Here is a 20,319-nt window from a genome sequence, read left to right on the forward strand (position 1 = left end):
GTGAAAATGCAGTCATTTTATAACACTCGAATCATTGTTCAAGTTCAACAAGAGCGTGATTCTCCAAAAGTGACATTATAACACCCATTTTGTTCAGTCTTAGTAGGCAAACTTTTGTATTTAGAAGTCTCCTGGACTCCAGAAATTACACTCGACTCCTAATTCGAGGGTCGCGGGTTCGAATTTTCCTCATAACAAACATGTTCGCCCTTTCAGCCATGAGAGCGTTATAATGTGACGCTCAATCTCATTATTCATTGGTTAAAGAGTTAGCAGTTGGTGGTGATGACTAGCTGCCTTCACTTTAGTCTTACATTGCTAAATTATGGGGCGCTAGCGCAGATAGCCCTCGTGTAACTTTGCGCAAAATTTAAACAAACCAAAACCAGTTGCAATCTCTATATACAGCTATATATATTTTCAAATTTAATGGTCCTTCAGTAATATTTGTTCTGATATTTGGAAAAATATTTCTACTTTATTTCTAAAGCATTACTTAAAGAGAAAAATGAATTTGTAATTTAATAAAACACAATTAATCTAATTACACATTTTGGTAAACGCTAACATTTCTTCCTGACAAGATACGAAACAAACAAATGATAGCTTTAACATTTTCAAAAGTGTTTGGATCTCCGCTGGAAACGAGTTTCGTCTTCCAATTACCATCTAAATATACACTGTGTATTACGTATGTCTATCTTCAGCAGCCATTAGGGTTAAAAATATAAAAAAATATAAATTTAGAATTAATATTACCTGAATTGTTTCGGTTTCATTATCATTGAAAGAGACAAATAAAAGTTAGATCTAAAGATTCCTGAACTTTAAATGATAAGTCATATAGCTATTACATGTACTTATTAGAATCTATATACACTCGTGAAATTTATTACCAATTTTACAGTTATAAGTAGAACTCTCAGTTTGCGTTTTCAAAAGTATTTATACTTTTATGCTTTATTATATCTTTCACAGGAAGTTGGTGTGATATCTACACATGTCAAAGACAAGAAATCTAAAACTAATTTCAAAAAATGTTTCACGTACCGGAAACAAAAGCAAAATTTTTGAATTTATCTAGTTTTATTTGCAGTAATCCAAATAAGATAGCCACAACATCTTCAATTATTAAAAACAACGTATAATAGTGAGAGAAAAATTGATGGCGTTACATTCAGGAAGTTGAAATGTTTTATAATTTATATATTATGACATTATTTCAGCAGTAAGATTTATAAAACAACTTACTAGGTCAGATAAACTAATTGACTGCTTGCTTTGTTCATTGTTCATTTGACACTAAGCTCGTTCAGCACTTTTAAGAGAATCCTCATTTGATTTATCATAATGCTTTATTCGACTTCAAAAGTCTCTTCTTAAAGTTAATTTCACTAATATTAAATTTCGAAACATTTATGTTTATCGTTTCTATAACTAGATACAGATAATTAAACTTAATACTTATCTATCTACATTTCAGATCATATACAAAAGTCATAAAATGCCAATCGTAATATTTTTAGCTTTTCAAATAACATTAATTATATTTCGATAATAAAATGCGTTTATAATAGTTATTTATAACTGTTTCCGTTATCAAAGGAGACATTTATATATATTTATGCCATTTTACTCCCTGCTATCTTTCAAATACGTTAATATAAACTAAATAATGTATTTCCTGGAAACTTATGTTGTATCCAAACTCCTCTCGATAGCGTGAAACTTTTCATCCGACATGTCAGTTCAATGGTTAGTGCTAGATATAAGCATAATTGTAACCTATAGCTTCAGTACATCGCATAAATTTGAACCTATATTTCAGATTTACACTTTTATTATTAAAACTAAATCGTACTTAAGTAACTTAAATTATTGTTTTTCTATTTTTAATCCTGCATTGAAAAATAGATCAAGCGAACATTTGAACATGAAAACAGATGTTTCACTGAGAAAATTATTTTCTCTTGAAATGAAACTTCATCAATATCTTGCGCACTTGGATACTGTCGTACAAAGTTATTAGCCCACCTAGATCTTAAACCCTAGGATCTGTGGTTCGTGACTTTTTAAAGCACAAACATGCTGCATAGGTTAAGATCTACTCAATGATAGTAACTCTGAAAATTACCACAATTCGCTCAAACAGGAATATCCAAAAGTTGTAGTGGGTGCTGTTTACCTACTACTTTTCTTATAGTTTATAGGTTACATATCAGGACGGCTATACGCAGATAACAGCTATGTAGCCGTAAGAGACATGTTGGAACAAACTTGTACTCGTTTAAGATTAGCCAAAACTGTAATTAAACCGTCGTTTCTCTAATACTCTTATGATGTTCATTTCTACTGTTTGACTTTAATATACTTTCAGCTAACCAGCAGAACGTGAGGTTTTGTCTCTACCAATTAAACAAATGAAGAATGAACAACTAGAAGTAGGAGTGTACAAGTATTTTCTAAAAGCAATTTTATGAAACAATTCTGTGTTGAATACATCTTGTAATTTATCTGTGTGATTTAGTGAAAGAGTATTACAAAAATACAAATGTAAGTTCTTATATACTACTCTTACATTTTGTGTTTGTACTGCATATAAGAAAACAATATAAGCCTAGAAAAATGTTGGGATAATGTACACAAAATGAATTTAAGCTAAGAGTCATTGCAAACAAATGAAGTGATTATATAAATAATATGAAGTTAACAAATAAAAAAATATATTGATAGCGTATTTTCCCATATAAACCCGTTCACGAAGCATTGAAACCAGACATAATCGAAATTGTTTTTATTTAAACAACTTTTTATGAATTTAAAATCAAAGTAAAGTTGTAGCCCATATTAATGATTTAAATGCAAATGAAAATTTGTGAAATGTGTGTGACGAAATAAAATCTGTTATCATAAAAATGATTGGCAAGTGAGAGTAAATAAAATATTAATTAATAATACAATATAAATACAAACGGATAAGACAGAAAATACTTGCCCGCAGTTACTATTTTATATTAAAATGCATATGATAAATAAAAGAAAAACTTCTCACTAAATCCATCATGAGAAATTGCTCGACGTCACTTAGTGCGTACTGTGAAATAATGAGACAAACATCACCTGATGTGCGAGTAAAGTGGTTGTAATATTGACATACAGATTAATTTGGTTGTTGTTCAGTATGTTCTTGGGCTATTTACTGAGCTTATAAGTAACTTTTCTGGTCGTATCTTAGGCGCATTATACTCTATATCATGTTGCAGAGAATGCAATATATAAAAGTATTTTGTTGAATAAAAGAATGGTTGACTGATGGTGTAATCGCGTCTTTTAATCTGATATTACTGTTCTGTACTCATAGTAAGAGCAGTCTGCGCATGTTGGCAGTTCGCATTATTTACCCCCGACGAATTAATACAGTTGCTTACTTTATATTTTATAGGGGTTCGAGCATCTGTTAGTCTGATATAAGCTATGTTGAATGAGAAGCACTTCAGAAACTATATCTTTAGTGTCGTTATCAAAAGTTCATCATTAAATGAATTAAGCAGTTCAAAACAGTTAGGTCTATCGATTTGAATATATCTTTAAATTATAAATGATTTGTAAAATATGTGGTCCATTAGTTGAATATATGAAAAGCTTGTGTGGTTTCTTGTCAAACCTTTTGAATATCGCTAGAAGGAAGATTGAATATATTTTCCAGGAACCCCGATAATGAACACGAAGAGAACTTCACATGTATAGACAAAAGGTCCTGCGATATCAGTTTCCTCTACTTTGTGTATTAGATAAAGACTATGTTCTCTCTCCGTTATAGAATCTGTTCGTTGGTAAAATAGTAGCTCAAGAGTTGGCGGTGGGTAGTGATGACTAGCTGTATTCCCTCTAGTGTTACACTGCTTAGTTATAGACGGCTATCTCAGATAGTCCTTGAGTAGCTCTGCGCGAGATTCAGAACAAACCTCACCGTCTAATCTTACACGGCTAAATTAGGGACGGCTAGTGGAGATAGCCCTCGTGTAATTTTGCGCGAAATTCAAAACAAACCAAACCAAAACATTTTATCCTAGGATTGTAGTTAGTAAGCACTTTTGTTGGTGAAGAAACTAAAAGTCTGGTTATAACTTATGTCATCAGAAACATCATCTCAGCTATAGAATGTGAAAGTATAAGCACTATGTCAAATTTGTATCGCTAACACTTGCTAGACAACTGCTCATTTTCTTGTCGCATTTCTTTTTACAAGTTCCCGTATTATGGCCGCTCTTGAAGGTTGACTTATGGCAGTGATAGAGAATTTTAAATGTTAAAAAGAATTTCTCGATCGTAAAACATGATAGAAAAAGTGATTCAAAGTTATTATTTGGTCGGAATAAGTTTTGAACCTTTGTCTGAAACATTAAGTTCCACGCACAGCAAATCAACTGTATCATTGTAATCATGTTTCAATCGTACAAGTAAACATGAATATTATGAAAAATCCGAATACCAAAACATTAAGAAAGACTTATACTACGAGGAATGGCTAATGTTAAGTAGATATTTTAATATACAGAACGTTTCGTGCTGGGACGCTCTTCCCCTTGTGATTTTACACTATAAAGGAACATATTTCTTTTATATCACAAGGATAATCAAACAATGAATATTCGAAATTAGAATCTTAACAGACCTGCAGGCACACAAAAATAATTATACATAAGTTTATACGTATTGTTTTCCTCCCCCATGTATATATATATATATATATATACTCTTTATTTTTAATTAATTAATTAATCTATTTGTTTATCACTATTTAAACTTCATAGAGCAAAATATTTTTCGAATCTTAAGTTTGTTTGTAGTTAAGCACAAAGTTACACAATGGGCTGTCTGTGTTCTGTCTACCACCGGTATGGAGATCCTGTTTCTAGCGTTGTAAGTCCACAGACCTCTATATCACTGGGGAACTCGAAATTTGGAATGTGAAATTTTTGCTCGGTAATAATGCAAACATCCAATTACCTGTTAATATTATTGACATCTTTTCAAATACATTAAAATGTGATTCAAACTTATTTTTGATTCGTATTTTTATTGATAATGTATAATATATACGTATGCACTAGTACTATCTTATCGTAAAACACGATGGTTTCGCTATGATTCCAACGTATGCCACTTTAGATCTGTTGTATAATGTTAATTTTGAACTTATAATATTAAATGATCATTTTGTTCTAAGAAGGTTAAAATCAACAGAGGCCCAAACCCGGAACGTTGTGAACATTACAGAAATATATTACATTAACCATATTTCGTGGCATAATTTTTTCCAATATTTTATTTTCGATTTGATCGCAAAATATCAGCTTTTTTAGTTTATTTAAAATTAGTGAAGAACCAAGTTAATAATATATTATAAGTAATATTTATTCTTATTATTCGGTGTTATTGTGACGTTCATTTTGGTAGACTATTAAAACAGTATTTTTAAAGGTTACTTATAATCTCCAACTTCTGAAGAAAACTTTTAGTCCCTTCATGAATATCACCCAAAACTAAAAGCATGTCTCACGAAAGATTACAACATTACGAAAGTTTAGTATTTATCTGAAAGTGAAATATCCTTGTTGTTCAACATCTTCAAAGTTGTGTTCAAAACCTTTGGGAATCTTTTCCATGCTTAAGCAGGTACTCAGGAATTTAATTTAACTACAGAACACGGTTATCTACAACGTCGAGAAAAATAGTGACATCATTTTAACATGGAATCTGGTCTGGGAAAGTGGCTAAAGCATTTGATATCGCATCTTTGAATAATGAATGAGAAGTTTTAAAAAAATCAATGTTTTCCTTCTTAGTATTTTAGTTTTTCAATAAAAAACTGTTAACTGCTATACTGCAATCGTCTCCAGGTTTATCTTGAACATTTACGAATATTTTACAAGCTTTTTGTTCATTAAAGCTTATCTTTGTTTGATATTTGACATAGACTACAATACAGTTTCGTCCTTAAGCATTATCTTATTACCAAATACACTACTCGTATTCTTACTTATAACTGGTTACTCGTAAAACATCATATACAAAACCATTAAAACTAATATATAGACAGAGGTATTTGTCATTATGGTTATGGTCCTGAAGAAATGGCAAATGTCTGAGACATTGATTCATTGATTGTATTACTAAACTTGCGTGCAGAGTAGCAAATCCAATTGCTGTAGTTTAAGAAATGCTATGCATTATATACTTGATATCGTGGTCTGTCATCTTGAACCTATGCACATGTCGATTGTTTTATGTAGGTTTGTTTACTTCGTGTTTTGTTTTAGAATTTTCGAGAAAAGCTACACAAGGGTTATCTGCTCATAGTTTTCTTTAACTTTAAAATTATAGATCATAAGTAAGACAGTTAGTTAACAGGTCTCACTTTCAAATCTTGTATAACAGAACGGCTGCCATCATTACAGTGCACCTAGATGTTGCAGAATGGAGATTTAACAATTTTCTTCCTTTTTTCTCCATAAGAATAATGAATAATTTAATTTTGTGCCTTTTTGTTTCTAAGTCAGTTTAATAACAGTTCATTTGTTAACAAGAAATATTATCAACCTTATTTGTATAATATGTGTGTTTTGAAAAAGAAACAGTGTATCAGATTTTAATTAATTCACTAGATTTACTTCCAAAAGGTCTTAGAAATACTTTTATTTTAGGAGTAAATAAAACCAGATAAACAAGTATTTTCATTTCTAGCACTTTGAACTCCCTACGTCGTATTTTGTAGTAGCTAAAAAGTGCATAATTTTACTCGTGGTTAACGGCATGCGTACGTTTTGCTGATGTCACTACGTTTCAAATTGCAACTTTAACAGTCTCTTATGCGACGCAATTTTAGTATTTACTCAATAACTGATAAACAACACACTCATGTTTATTTGTGCAAGAGGTTAAAATAGGCGACCCTCCAGGCGGCGTGCGGCCCAATTACGAGAAGTTACACTTAGTATGTTAGATATTCATCACTGAATTGTTTAACCACGACGTAAAACGATTTTTATACATATAGCTTAAGTCCGTAACTTTCAACATTATTCTTTCTATTGAAAATTAATTAAGCCGTAACAACTGTTTAATGACATAAAAGGAAAAATTAGTTTCTGTAAATTACTATGCCATATTCATTATTAAAATTAATATATAATTAATGCACCTTTCTAGCTTTGGTAATTAATGTCATTTTCATGTCAAACAAGAATTTGGAAGATTGGTGATTGTTTAAACATTTATGAGACACTTCTCAAAAGTCTATTTAATTCAGATTTAATTAAAATTTTAAAGAAACTCCATATTATACATAATGCGGAAATTATCTTTAAATTACCTGATTGGAGTTATGTCACAAGGTTGAATTACACTATCTAAAACAGAGCTATTATTTTCAAATCAATTTCGTAAATCGCATTGACACCTACCTGATAACATTTGTATAATATATCACCTTATTAATCAATAGCGATGACAGATTTTTCTTACTTCATTACATTTGTTGATAATCGCTTCTTTCCAATTCAACGCTTGATTATAAGTCACATTTTCCATTTTTTATTTAATGGTGTTAACGTTATGTGTCTGATAAACAACGATCAAATAGTTTCATGAAAATTACGTTATTATTTAGAAATGAGAATTTTGTTGTTGTTTTTTTTCAGAATAGCATACAAGCGAAGTGCTGTCTATTTCAATATTCACCGCCTCAATGCACACTGTTCTACTCATTCTCTAAAAACGTCATTATGATTTCAACACTCTACTAAACCTCTCAGTGAGGTATGTAGTACATGATATATTTCGATTTCTCCAAAGTGATATTGTTACGGTAAAAGAAGCAAGTGTTTCGTTACAGTTATTCATTCGCACACACACACACACATATATATCTAGTGAAGCTATAGAACAAAAGAAGATCCTTTGAAGAGTATATGATTATGAATCGTCCTCCGATTCACCATTTTGCTCTTTTGTTTTCGACATGCGTACTTAGAACTCTTAAAATACGTACGAATGGTTCAAGTATTATTCGGTTCTATTTTATGACATATATTTTTGCAATAGGGTTTATATAATAATTCTATTATATATAATTTTTGATGATGTTCAGAATTAACCTTTTAATTAACCCGCATCTTTTTGCATCGTTCCAATTAATAGCAGTAAATCCCACAAAGAAATTACACAGTACGTGAAATGTACGACTAAACGTCTTAAATACAGTTAAAATGCTATTGTAATCCAACACGTTTCAGTCGTATAATCCTTATTCTAACTCACCACCCGTTTTGAAGACCATGTTTTAATTTACTTTTTTTTATTAATTACTTCGTTCGCACTTCTACTAGGACTATATAATTATAAAATTGTAATAACTGTTGGATTCGTTAAAAAAAGATCAATGAAGGTTATATACTTCCGAAAAGGATCGATAACGATCTTGTTTGTAGATATATTAATAATTTAGGTTGTTGCTGACTTTGTTGTGAATTTAATTAATATCATATATGTCAAGTAGGAAACCTATAGTATCAAATGGCATATGTCATAATTTTTCTCCTTTTTCTTTTCTACGTGCCTGGGAATGACTTAAGTATTCATTTTTCACTATACCTGCTACATTTAAATTTAGAAAAATTCAAAAGCGCTCATAATGATCTAAAAATTTACATAATTTGCTTATTTGAGATCATCATTGGATTTATAAGGTTTCAATATAAAGTAAATGAATCTCAGAATTCCACTGAAACGAAAGCAATTAATATATATCACAATTTATAAAATATTATTATCTTATAAAAGCATTTTTACAGTCTGTCACTTCGGCATAAATCATCCTCATTAGCTTATTGAATCATCGAAGCGCCTAGTTACAGAATTAATGCAGCAAACCCTATTAGTGGGACATGTACAAAACAGAAGTGCAGGTCTGGGTGAAAGGGACTTGACTTGAGTCAAGAAAGATATAACAAGCAAGATACAATTAGAAATATGAATGATATATTCTGTTCACTAGAATATATTTTCCCAGTAGTCAACCTGAGATTGGTTTTAACTTATTTGTAGTTTGTCTTCTCGGATTTCTTGTTTTATTATACGTATAACTTCTATAACGAAATAATTGACAACTATATTTTTTAGAGTAAGTTATATATGTGTATACATACACACACATTTCTTTTATATTTCACAACATAGTTTCAAATGTTAACCGTAACACAATGATTTCATCTTTTTCCACTTACAGCTTATCTCTAAATTTCACATAACCTTTGTTCTGGTTACGTAACTTTAGCTGTTCCAGGGCTTTACTTTTTTGTCTTTTTTTTCATATATATATACATAATATAAACGCACATAATGTATCTACAAAAGACTGTACACATTTTCGTATTTAAAAATATATAAACTTATATATGATGAAGAACATGTTAGCCTGCCTCTGTCTCAAAGTTGTTAACCTTTCCAGATACATAAGCATTTGTGGATCTCCTGTATACATATGTACAAATAACCCAAAATTAAGGTGTGTTTATTTGTACCCTTCTACAACTCACTCTCTATTGCAAGTCCTCCGCTGGTAAGCGGTAACTCTACAGATCTATAACGCTAAAATCAGGGGTTCGATTCCTCTTGATAGACTCAGCAGATAATTCGATAATCATATTTCAAACTCTATTACTCTCGAACTTGAGTTGAATATGAACCCAACACCACTGAAACAGTGTAAACTACCTAACCCATGCCAGACTATGTTTTCTTTTGTTTCCATAGCGGTTGTTCATATTTATTCATAAATACTTTTGAATTAAGTAATTAATGAAAGGAGATTAGGATGATTTAATCCATGATTTCCTATATGTTTTTTTTTTAATTTTGCGCAAAGTAAAACGAGGGCTATCTGCACTAGCCGTCCCTGGTTTAGCAGTGTAAAACTAGAGGAAAGACAACTCGTCATCACCACCCACAGCCAACTCTTCAGGTACTTTTTTACCAACGAATAGGGAGATTGACCATCACATTATAACGCTGAAAATGCGAGCATGTTTGGTGCGAAGGTGATTCGAACCAGCGACCCTCAGATTACGAGTCAAGCCACTTAAACACCTGGCCACTTGTCAAATATGTCATTTATCCATTGAAATGGAAGTATTAAGTACCAGTTTTTACTTCTAAAAATGTCAAATTTAAAAAATAAATACCAAGTTATATAACTGGATAAAAGAGGAATATTTCCTCTCGTCACAAAAATACTAAACATTTTATGCTTTTGAAACAAAAGCTAAGAAATCAAAAATTTTGTGTGAAAAATTACACACCTTTATGATAATGACGTAGGTTTTCAATTAACTTAATAATGTACAAGAAAGAGAAAACACTTTCGCAAAAAAAACATTGTGTTTCATATCGTTCTATTACAGTGACACAATTTTCCAATAGTTATTTTAAAGAAAAACAACTTAATAGCATATAACAATTTTTTATTAACTATTTGCTTACCCCTGTTGTCTAGCGGTATGTCTATGGATTTACAACTCAAGAAACCGGTTTTCGATAGCCGCGATAGCTATAGCGCAGATAACTCATTGTGTAACTTTGAGCTTAGTTGAAAAAAAATCATTATTTAAACGCATGATGTTAAAAATTACTGGCTGGGAAACAGTTTTTATATTACACTATTTATATAACTTATAATGAATTATTTGTCTTTTCTGGATTTCGCACAAAGCTGCACGTGGGCTATCAGGGCTAGCCGTTTTTAATTTAGCAGTCTAAGACAAGATGAAGGGCAGGTAGTTATCACCACACACCGCCAACTCTTGGGCTACTCGTTAACTAACGAATAGTTGGATTGACCGTCACATTTATAACGCCCCCACGACTGAAAGTGCAAGCAATTTTGGTGTGATCAGGATTCGAACCTGCGATCCTCATGTTACGAGTCGAACGTCCTAACCACCTGGACTTCATACGTCTAGATTGTAATGAAAACCGAAATTAAGGACGAGAAGTCAAATGGCGTATGAATTTGTGACATTTAGTAATACTTACTGAACGAAAATCTACTGAAATGAAAATAATCTTTTTGATAGCTAAATAAATACAGTTTTACACAAATATAATAAAACGATGATCATAAAGTATGGCAAAATTTCGAGTACATATTTGGTTCTAATATTGCTCACAAAGAAATAAGAATTTTAAGCTTCAATTTACTTTCAAGAAAGCAAAAACATTACGCAGTAGCACGTTATTCAATATATACTCTTCAAAACAAGAAACGCAAAAGGGATATTTTTGTTATTTTAAAGAGAAATATATGTAATAACGTCACAAGCTCAGAGTATGTGATGTTACACGTGTTAAGGCACTGATTGTCAGACCAAAATGACAATAAACGTTGTGCACTTTGAAAACGGAGGAAAACATGTGCAACATGTGCAAAATTCCTATAAAAGTGATGGGTTCTCGATTTCCATAGCTCAGTGTTAAGCCACCGACATGCAATACAGTTACGCCAAGACTGACTGAAGCACAACGCAACAACGCCATTGGTCGCTGGAAGCAGGCGAATCTCGATCAGTTGTTGCCAGAGCTGTGAATGTCCACCAAAACACCATCACAAGGCTATGGAATCGTCACCAACAACATGAATCAACTCGTGACCGTCCACGATCTGGCAGACCACGTGTGACCACGCCCGCACAAGATCGCAACATCCGGTTACGTCACCTTCAGGATAGGACCACCACTGCGACGTCTACTGCCTCAACCATACCAGGGCTGCGAAGAATTTCTGATCAGACCGTACGCAACCGTCTACGAGATCAGGAATCCGACCTCGACGTCCAGTCAGAGGCGTCATCCTCACCCAGCAACATCGTCAAGCACGGCTGCAGTGGACTCGGGCACATCGGGTATGGTCTCATCGACGATGGAGGCATGTTTGGTTCAGCGATGAATCACGTTTTATGCTTCGCAGGCAGGATGGAAGGACCCGTGTTTACCGTCGCTGTGGTGAACGTTTTGCAGCAAACTGTGTCCAGAATGTTGACAGGTTTGGTGGTGGCAGCGTCATGATGTGGGCTGCCATCGCCTACAATGCCAGAACAGACCTTTTGCACATTCGAGGGAATCTTACGGCTCAACGATACGTCGACAAGATTCTTAGGCTCCATGTGCAACCCATCATGGTGAACGTCAACGATGTTTTTTCAACATGACAACGCCCGTCCTCACACAGCCCGACTCACCACTGTCTTCTTGAGACACCACAACATCAACGTTCTTTCCTGGCTCTCCAGATCACCAGATTTAAACCCCATCGAACATCTTTGGGACGAGTTGGACCGACGTCTGCGACGGCGACAACCTCAACTGCAGACTCTACCTCAGCTTGCAGCAGCTTTGCAGGCTGAGTGGACAGCCATTCCACAGGATGTGATTCGTCATCTCATCGCTTCCATGGGCAGGAGATGCCAAGCAGTTATTGATGCTCACGGGGGGCATACTCGTTATTGACATTGAGTGACGTTAAACTTCACCTAGTGAGCGTGGACTTCGCCTTTGCAGACTTTGGATGTTCAGCAGTGAATGTACAAAGTTTTACACATGTCATACAGAACTACCCAGAATAAACTTGTTAACAATTTGTCTCATATTTTGCCTTTTGTGTTTCTTTTTTTGAAGAGTATATAAAATAGCTTTACAAAAATATTTTTGATAAATTAACAATACAAGATTTTAGTCAATGAAACATTGCATTATCCAATAATCTGGGCATATAATGAATTTGAAGACATAGAAAACATAAAATGTTGATAAATTTTTAAAGTAATACAGACACACGCATGTATATTCAATCCAAATATCAGGAACTGGGTCGTAATATGATAGCATATGCATACAAATAAATATTTTAAATATTTCTTTTAGTTGCTATATCATCTCTTCTTTTTTTTTCACTGACCACTTTTTTGCTGCAGCTGCACAGATTTTTTCTTAGAGTGATATTATGATCATTTTACAAAGTCGAAAATGTGTTAATTGACATTTATGAGTTGTTTGTATCAATATATCTCCTCTCCATTTCTGAAGGAGTGTGGGTCTTTACGTTTCTACGACTCTTTTTCCACTGTGAAGACCCTAAATTCTGGTGAGCTATCGTTGTTGCGTACTTTATCTGAAATTAATTACTTTTTCAGTAGAATATACAGGTAGAAAATTTCTGCCTCACTTTCGTCTGGAATCACCATAATTCCATCATTGCTTTCATGGTTTTTCCTACTCCTTGTAATCATATTCAAAATGGCTACTCTCTCAGCAGTATCTATAAAATTCGCAATAAGACAGTGTGGGATATAAATTCAACACTTAGAATCATCAGCCACTGAGGTTCATACTATTTTTTTTAACTACGGCCGAAATATATCAGGTGTGAGTGACTACGTGATACCGTTCATAATGATTTACTGTAACTATTAACCATTTGCTCGCATTAGTTCAAGATATGAACATTTAATTTGCAGCTGGAGATTGTCACGGAGATTAATCTTTTGAGCATTTATAGTTTCTGTGTGACTAAATTATCTATATATAATGCATAGTATTGAGCATATATATTTTTACTTAGATTAAGACACAACCTCTTTTAAACACGTGTACAATTTTACCAGTCGAAAAGCATCCATTTCACATAAAACATATACATATACAACATTACCTTAAAAAAACATCTGGTTTTTGTAAGGAAACTCGCTTCAAGGGATAATGAGAACATATTTACACTATAATTATTATTTTTTAGACATGTAAAATATAGAAATAACTTAAAAACCGCACTACTCAATGCACAATGATATTATACGTAATATTTCCCAGGTTTTATTGCAATGCTGCTAACATTTTGTTTTGGTATAAGGTGGCAGAACAATTCAAATAAGAAAAGAACAAATGAACAATCTCTATTATGAGCCACTACCGTGTTTCATCATGTAGACTGCATTGCTAATTACACGTGTTCGTGGAGAACTCAATATCTCAGCACATTCGTACGAAAATCAGTTCTCAGATATAATGATGACTTCTATCACGTTATTCTCTAGCTAATTATTCAAAATTACTTTTCAGACACACAGTACACTTATTTGTTCTTGTCTTGTTTAAATATATATATATTTAAATATTCACATCTGGATTTTCTCATCTTATTTGTTTGTTTATTCCTTCTTTAAAAAAAGAAGTAAACATATATATGTAAAAATTACTAGTCGAAGCATTCTTTGATAGCGTAGTAACAGTCAAAACGAAAATATTATATAGTTATCTAACACAATAATCAACTCCAGAGTACCGTATGTTTCTTTTATAGAATTACGAATGATTATCCGTTGTTATGTGACTTATTGTACAGTGTTTTATAGTTATAATATGAGAAACATAATATAAATAAATATATATATATATATATGTATCTCGGTGTCAAATTATTTATTAAATTGTATGGGGAGAAATATGTGAATATTTTAAAAATAAACTTATGATTGTGTTAAAGCATTAATGTATGTTTTTGGACTTTCAAAACAAAGAATATGTTAAAAGGAATGTTTCATTTGTTAGAAAAGTTTTATTTTTTGATAAATAAAGAAACTAATTTTATCAAATATGTGCAATATAGCCATTTAACGTGCTGCAACTGTATTATTAACAACAACTGACTTCGTCTCATTGACTGTAGATAATAAGTGATTGTTTAGATATTGGTCTCCTTTGTTTGTATGATGTTTGTGGGTAATTAATTGTTAATACAATATATGGCGATCCTCGACAGATGTGTGAATCCTACAGTCATAGATTCTTCTATTACACAGTCTCTTCTTATTAATCACTTTGTAGATTGTGTCTTAGTATTAACTGATTTTGTTACCAACAATCTCATATCAATTTTAACAAACTCTTGTGTGGTCCTATGTAGAGAGAAAATAATTGGATTTAGATTAGCACTCTAGTAAATGGGATCTTGAATCAATGTGCATGATAAAAGCACTTAGACTTGTGTGGGATTGAATTTATAATGCTTGCTTTTCTTAACGTTTCAATAGGGTAAGTATAATCTTGAAAATAGTTTTTATTGTTTTGTTAATCAATATCCTGTTATAGAATACTTTCGCAATAACTATTCGCATTTTGCTTTCCCCTTAATCTTATTTAGGATGTATTTATTCCTATCAGGGACTCACTGAAAGTGATATACATAACAAACTGCTGTTTATTATAATAATAAACAACATTAATTTAAAGATTTTTTTATTTGTTAATGGTTGTATAGTATTCTCTTTTTCGCCTCTCTCTTGCTTCATATCGTTTTCATTCTCATTTCTCTGAATTTTTCCTTCTGTTATACACCTTTCTTTCATATCACTTTTTTAAAAAAAACACAAAAGGCCATCTTAGTTGAAGACCTTACATTTGTTTTTCGCAATTAAGATTATAACGCTTGCAATAATATAGACTCTCGCAACTTCCAAATATGGCTAATCTAGACAAGTAGATGCTTCCTTCATTAATTTTCTAATGACTTAGGATACTGTAACTGTCTAATTCTTTGCAGACGTATTACAGATCTGTTGTTTTTCATTTCTCTTAACCCTAACCGACATTTCTTACTCTGAACTTTATTCATAATATATCTCACCATTCACCTGATCATATTCAACAATGTTGATTATGTTTTTCTGTCTAACCTAGATATCAATCTGAGCTTCAAAATCTTGACGTGTCGCCTTCTTCTTGTTTAACTATTCACAGTATTTTGTTCATAATTTCACTGTCTTTACATATACCATAGTAGAATTTACCGTCATAGACTAGATATTTCATAAAATTTGCTGTCTTATCTATATATTGTTTGTTTGTTTTAGAATTTCGCGCAGAGCTGTACGAGTACTATCTGCGCTAGCCGTTCCTAATTTAGCAGTGTAAGATTAGAGGGAAAGCAACTAGTCATCACCACCCACCGCCAACTCTTGGGCTACTCTTTTACCAACGAATAGTGCGATTGATCATCACATTATAACGCCTCCACAGCTAAAAGGGCAAGCATGTTTGATATGACGGGGATTCGATACTGAAATTGCACAGTTTATATATGTATATGCATCGTTACACAGTAGATATTCTACCTTACTGATCAGAGTTCGAAACAGTACATTTAAAAAATGTTAAATTCCCACTCACTTCTATAACCAAACTTTTACACACAACGGTTTTAACACTAGCTAGTTGAATCTTTATTCCTGTATCTATAAGAAATATACGTTAGTTTTAATTAGAGCAATGTCACAGGTTGATCTTATCAATTAAAACATGAAAAGACGCCTGCATTTCGATGGCTCCTCTCTGTTCTAGCGAGTAATTTATCTAATGAGGTCTGCCTTAGCCTATCTTTAAAGGCAATCTCATTCACTTCCTCCTCTTGCTTAGATGTTAAACCTTCACAAGTTTTAAATGCCCTGCCCACTTGTAATACATTGCATTTTTTCGTCACTACATATTAATCTGCTGAGGTTACTCGTTGTTTTACATGCGTTAACCTGATTTTTTTTCTTTTAATTATGTTACTAACTGCTTTAGTAATTTTGTCAACATTTTCTTTTACAACTTCGCCTCTTCAGTAGTTATATATTTTGGTCTCTTTAACTAGCAACTCATGTAGCCTTTTTTTATACTCTTTATGTGTTTCCTTTGCCTGAACGTCTTGTGAACTTAACACGTACAATCTAATGTATCACCTGTGAGCTTACTAATGTTTACTAACTCTTTCTCTCACCAGAGTTTTCCAACTAACACTACCAAACACTGTAAAAACGTCTTTATTCCATTTTACTACCTCGTACTTCACTTCATTTATGCTCCAAGTCTCACTGTATGCTACTAGCACTTTTTAGATAATGGAGAAATTACTTTCCTGAATATATCCTGAGATTGCCATTCCTCTGTTTTGCTACTCTCAGAATCACAGAGAAATTCACCTACATTGGTTTCGCAAAACTTTGTAACTGTAATGAACGTTTCTTTCATCTACTTCCGCCTTATCATCAGATATTCTCTGCCTTCCACTCACCATCTCTGCCTTCCACTCACCATCACCTTGAACTATTCTACTTATGCTTATCTTCTAGCTCTAAATCTTAACGAGTTTTTTGTCAGTTTCTAAGCGTTTCATTTCTAACTGGTCTTTAGCAAGACCTAAATTGTTACCCTAAAACCATTTTCTAAAAACACTCGCAATTCCTGTGTTTTCACTAAGCTCAAGGTTAGAAAAGTGACTCTTATCCCAGTTAAATATTCGCATGTCTTATATATTTTTAAACCACTACTACATCTTTTATCAACTTCTTTACATTTCTTTCTGTCAGTATTTTCGGTTCTTATTCACGCTAGCGTTAATTCTCTACTCTTAAACAGTGAGTCAGGAAGTTTATAAGCAGAATGAATTAACTGAACAACTACAAACCTAAACAGACAAGTCAACAACAAAATGGAAAACCTAAAGAAAATTTCTTTCTTTCCCGACTTCACTGCTACACGTACTTGCTTTTTCCCTTCGGCTTTTGTTGATGTGTTTCCAACTTGAATTTCTCCTTTCACATAGAGTTTCAATTCCTGAAGAAATGGTGAATTAAACTTCTGATATCAATTTGTTACAATGATGTTACATTAGCACTTTACTTTCTTTAGTTTTGTACTTATTTCTATCAGTATTTGACTCGTACTATTATACCTAGATTATTTGCTGCTTATTACAATAATCAACAACACATAAATTTAGAAGTATGTTTTATTCCTTGTTGGGAACACAGTAATTCTTTCTTTGCGTCTCTCTCTCTTTCACTTTATATCTTCTCGATTTCATTTTTCGCTCTTTTTTTCTTTTGTTAAACACCTCTCCTTTAAATTCCTTTCTAAAAAAAAATCTAAGAAAACAGGTCATTTTCTTAGATGGTCTTGCATGTCTCTGTAGTAATTAGGATTATAGCATTTTATAATCTTAGAAAAATTTACTTCCAAGTTAGAAGGAAAGCAAAAATATGCCTTTTCCCTCCAATTAATTCCCAACGGCTTAGAGTGTTGTAGTTTTCTAATCCCTTAGGTGCTAACCAAAAGATGGCTTTTTCGCATTTTTCTAACCCTATAAATGTTTGTTTGACCTAAATGTTTAACATACCTGAAAGAACATTCAATGTGGAAGGACATTCTAACCATCAGCTTCGTTTTCAGACTGTCAACATCAGCTAGAGATAGGTGTATAGGATATTCGTTTTTCTTTTGTGGAACACTGAGAACACACTTTTTTTCGTTACATTTCAAACGGGATTAGAAATAAATTAGGCAATATCATTGAATAAAAATTTTAAAATTACAGTACAAAATAATTAGATACCAGTACCTCCAATTTGTTAAGACAACCCCTGCAAAATTTTCTCGGGTTGCAGTATACCGTTATTATTTCCATTTCTTGTGATTTTTAAAGTGCATGTTTAACAAAAAAAAATCATATTCTTTATTTCATATCTTCTGAAATGAAAGAAAATGTATTATAAGTTACATTTAGGACTGAAATTCTTATATTCTTGGAAATCAATATTTTTTTTATTTATTTTTGTTCTCTACAGTGTTATGTTTGCCAGTACACTTGTAATCTACGTGATCGAGACCACTTTAATGTTCTTTGTTGAGATCTCAGTGGAACGGAAATCTTACATTATTCATAATGTTCTGCACAACAATAATCAAAATAGTCATACAATGTCCAATCGGCATTTAGATGGAGTAAACACACTTAACATGAAAACATTTCAATTATGAACAGTCCTTATTTCCACTCCTTAAGCAGTTTCTCAACACCAAGAAAGAACGTTAACTGTATATATATATATATATGGTGTTTTTAGTTGTTTTTTATCACTATAGTGAACCTGCATTTCTAGGTTTATAGATATCTAATGAATGGTGAAATACCCCGAAACCTTTATTGCTCAGTGACAAAAAAAAAACTGAATGACAGATTGGGTGTTATATTTATTTTAAGATTAATTACGTTAAATAAAAGCTATACTTAATGTAATATAAGTTAATTTAGGCTACTGTAAGGTGAAGGAAAACGCATTAAAAACTCCATAAATAACGCATACATAGACTTCACCATGATAGGAGGCCTGACAGATTTCTTTATTTGGTTTGCTGACCAAAACGGTGCTGGTGAACATTGAATAGGCGAACCTGCGATCCACGGCGGAGAACACAACCATTCAAGGGTTGATTTCGGTCTCTACATCACAAATGCTGTTTAAAATTTCATTTCTTACGAGAAAGAAAACATATTTAATACATGCATACATGAGAATATTGTACTGAGAATATTTTGTTTCTAACACATGACTTTCATCTTCAAAGGTTTGACTGAAATATAAAAAAAATCAATCATATTATGTTTACATGTTTGTTTGTTTTTTATATAATGATAACTTTCACGGTTGCTATTAATAATCAGTTAGCAGTCAGGTTTAGGGTAAATAATAATAATTATTCCAGAAGGTGAGCATTGTAATTAGTGATTATAACAAACAAATTACACTATGAATTAAATTTTTACTCTTTCTTGTTCCTGGGCAGAAAGAGTTAATTCCCAATTGCTTATGCCTAAAGCAGAGGTTCTTAATTTGGGTTCAATCGAATCCCAGGTGTTCGGTGAGTCAATCTCAGGGGTTCGGCAAAGGTCAAGACACACAAAACACACTGTGTGTGTGTCCGTTCCGTTCACCCCACTCGCATGATTCGTGACCTCATGCTCCACTTGGCCATCATTGGCTGCAGCTGAACACGTCACATCACTTGGCCTTAATATCTGTGCAGCAGGGAAATTCGTGCGCTTAGCAGTCGACTTGTGACTGTAGTAATTGTGCGTCATTTGTGATTTTTTTCCTAATCTTTCAATCTCTTCATACAAACAATGTCGAGCAAAAACCAAAAGTGGTCGGACGAATACGTACAATATGGATTCACATGGAGTCAGCGTCCCTAATGCATGATTTGCAATGCCAAGTTTAGCAATTCTAGTCTAGCACCGGCAAAACTAAGAGAACACTCCCTAAAGCTGCATGGAAATGGGAAATACAAGAACACAACGCTTGCTGAATTCAAGGTAAAGAGAGCCAGGTTCGCTAAAAAGGCTACTTTGCCTTTTCTCGGCTTTGCATCCGTCGACAAACCGATCCT

Source organism: Tachypleus tridentatus, chromosome 13 (genome assembly GCF_004210375.1).
Source record: "Tachypleus tridentatus isolate NWPU-2018 chromosome 13, ASM421037v1, whole genome shotgun sequence".
NCBI lineage: Eukaryota > Metazoa > Arthropoda > Merostomata > Xiphosura > Limulidae > Tachypleus > Tachypleus tridentatus.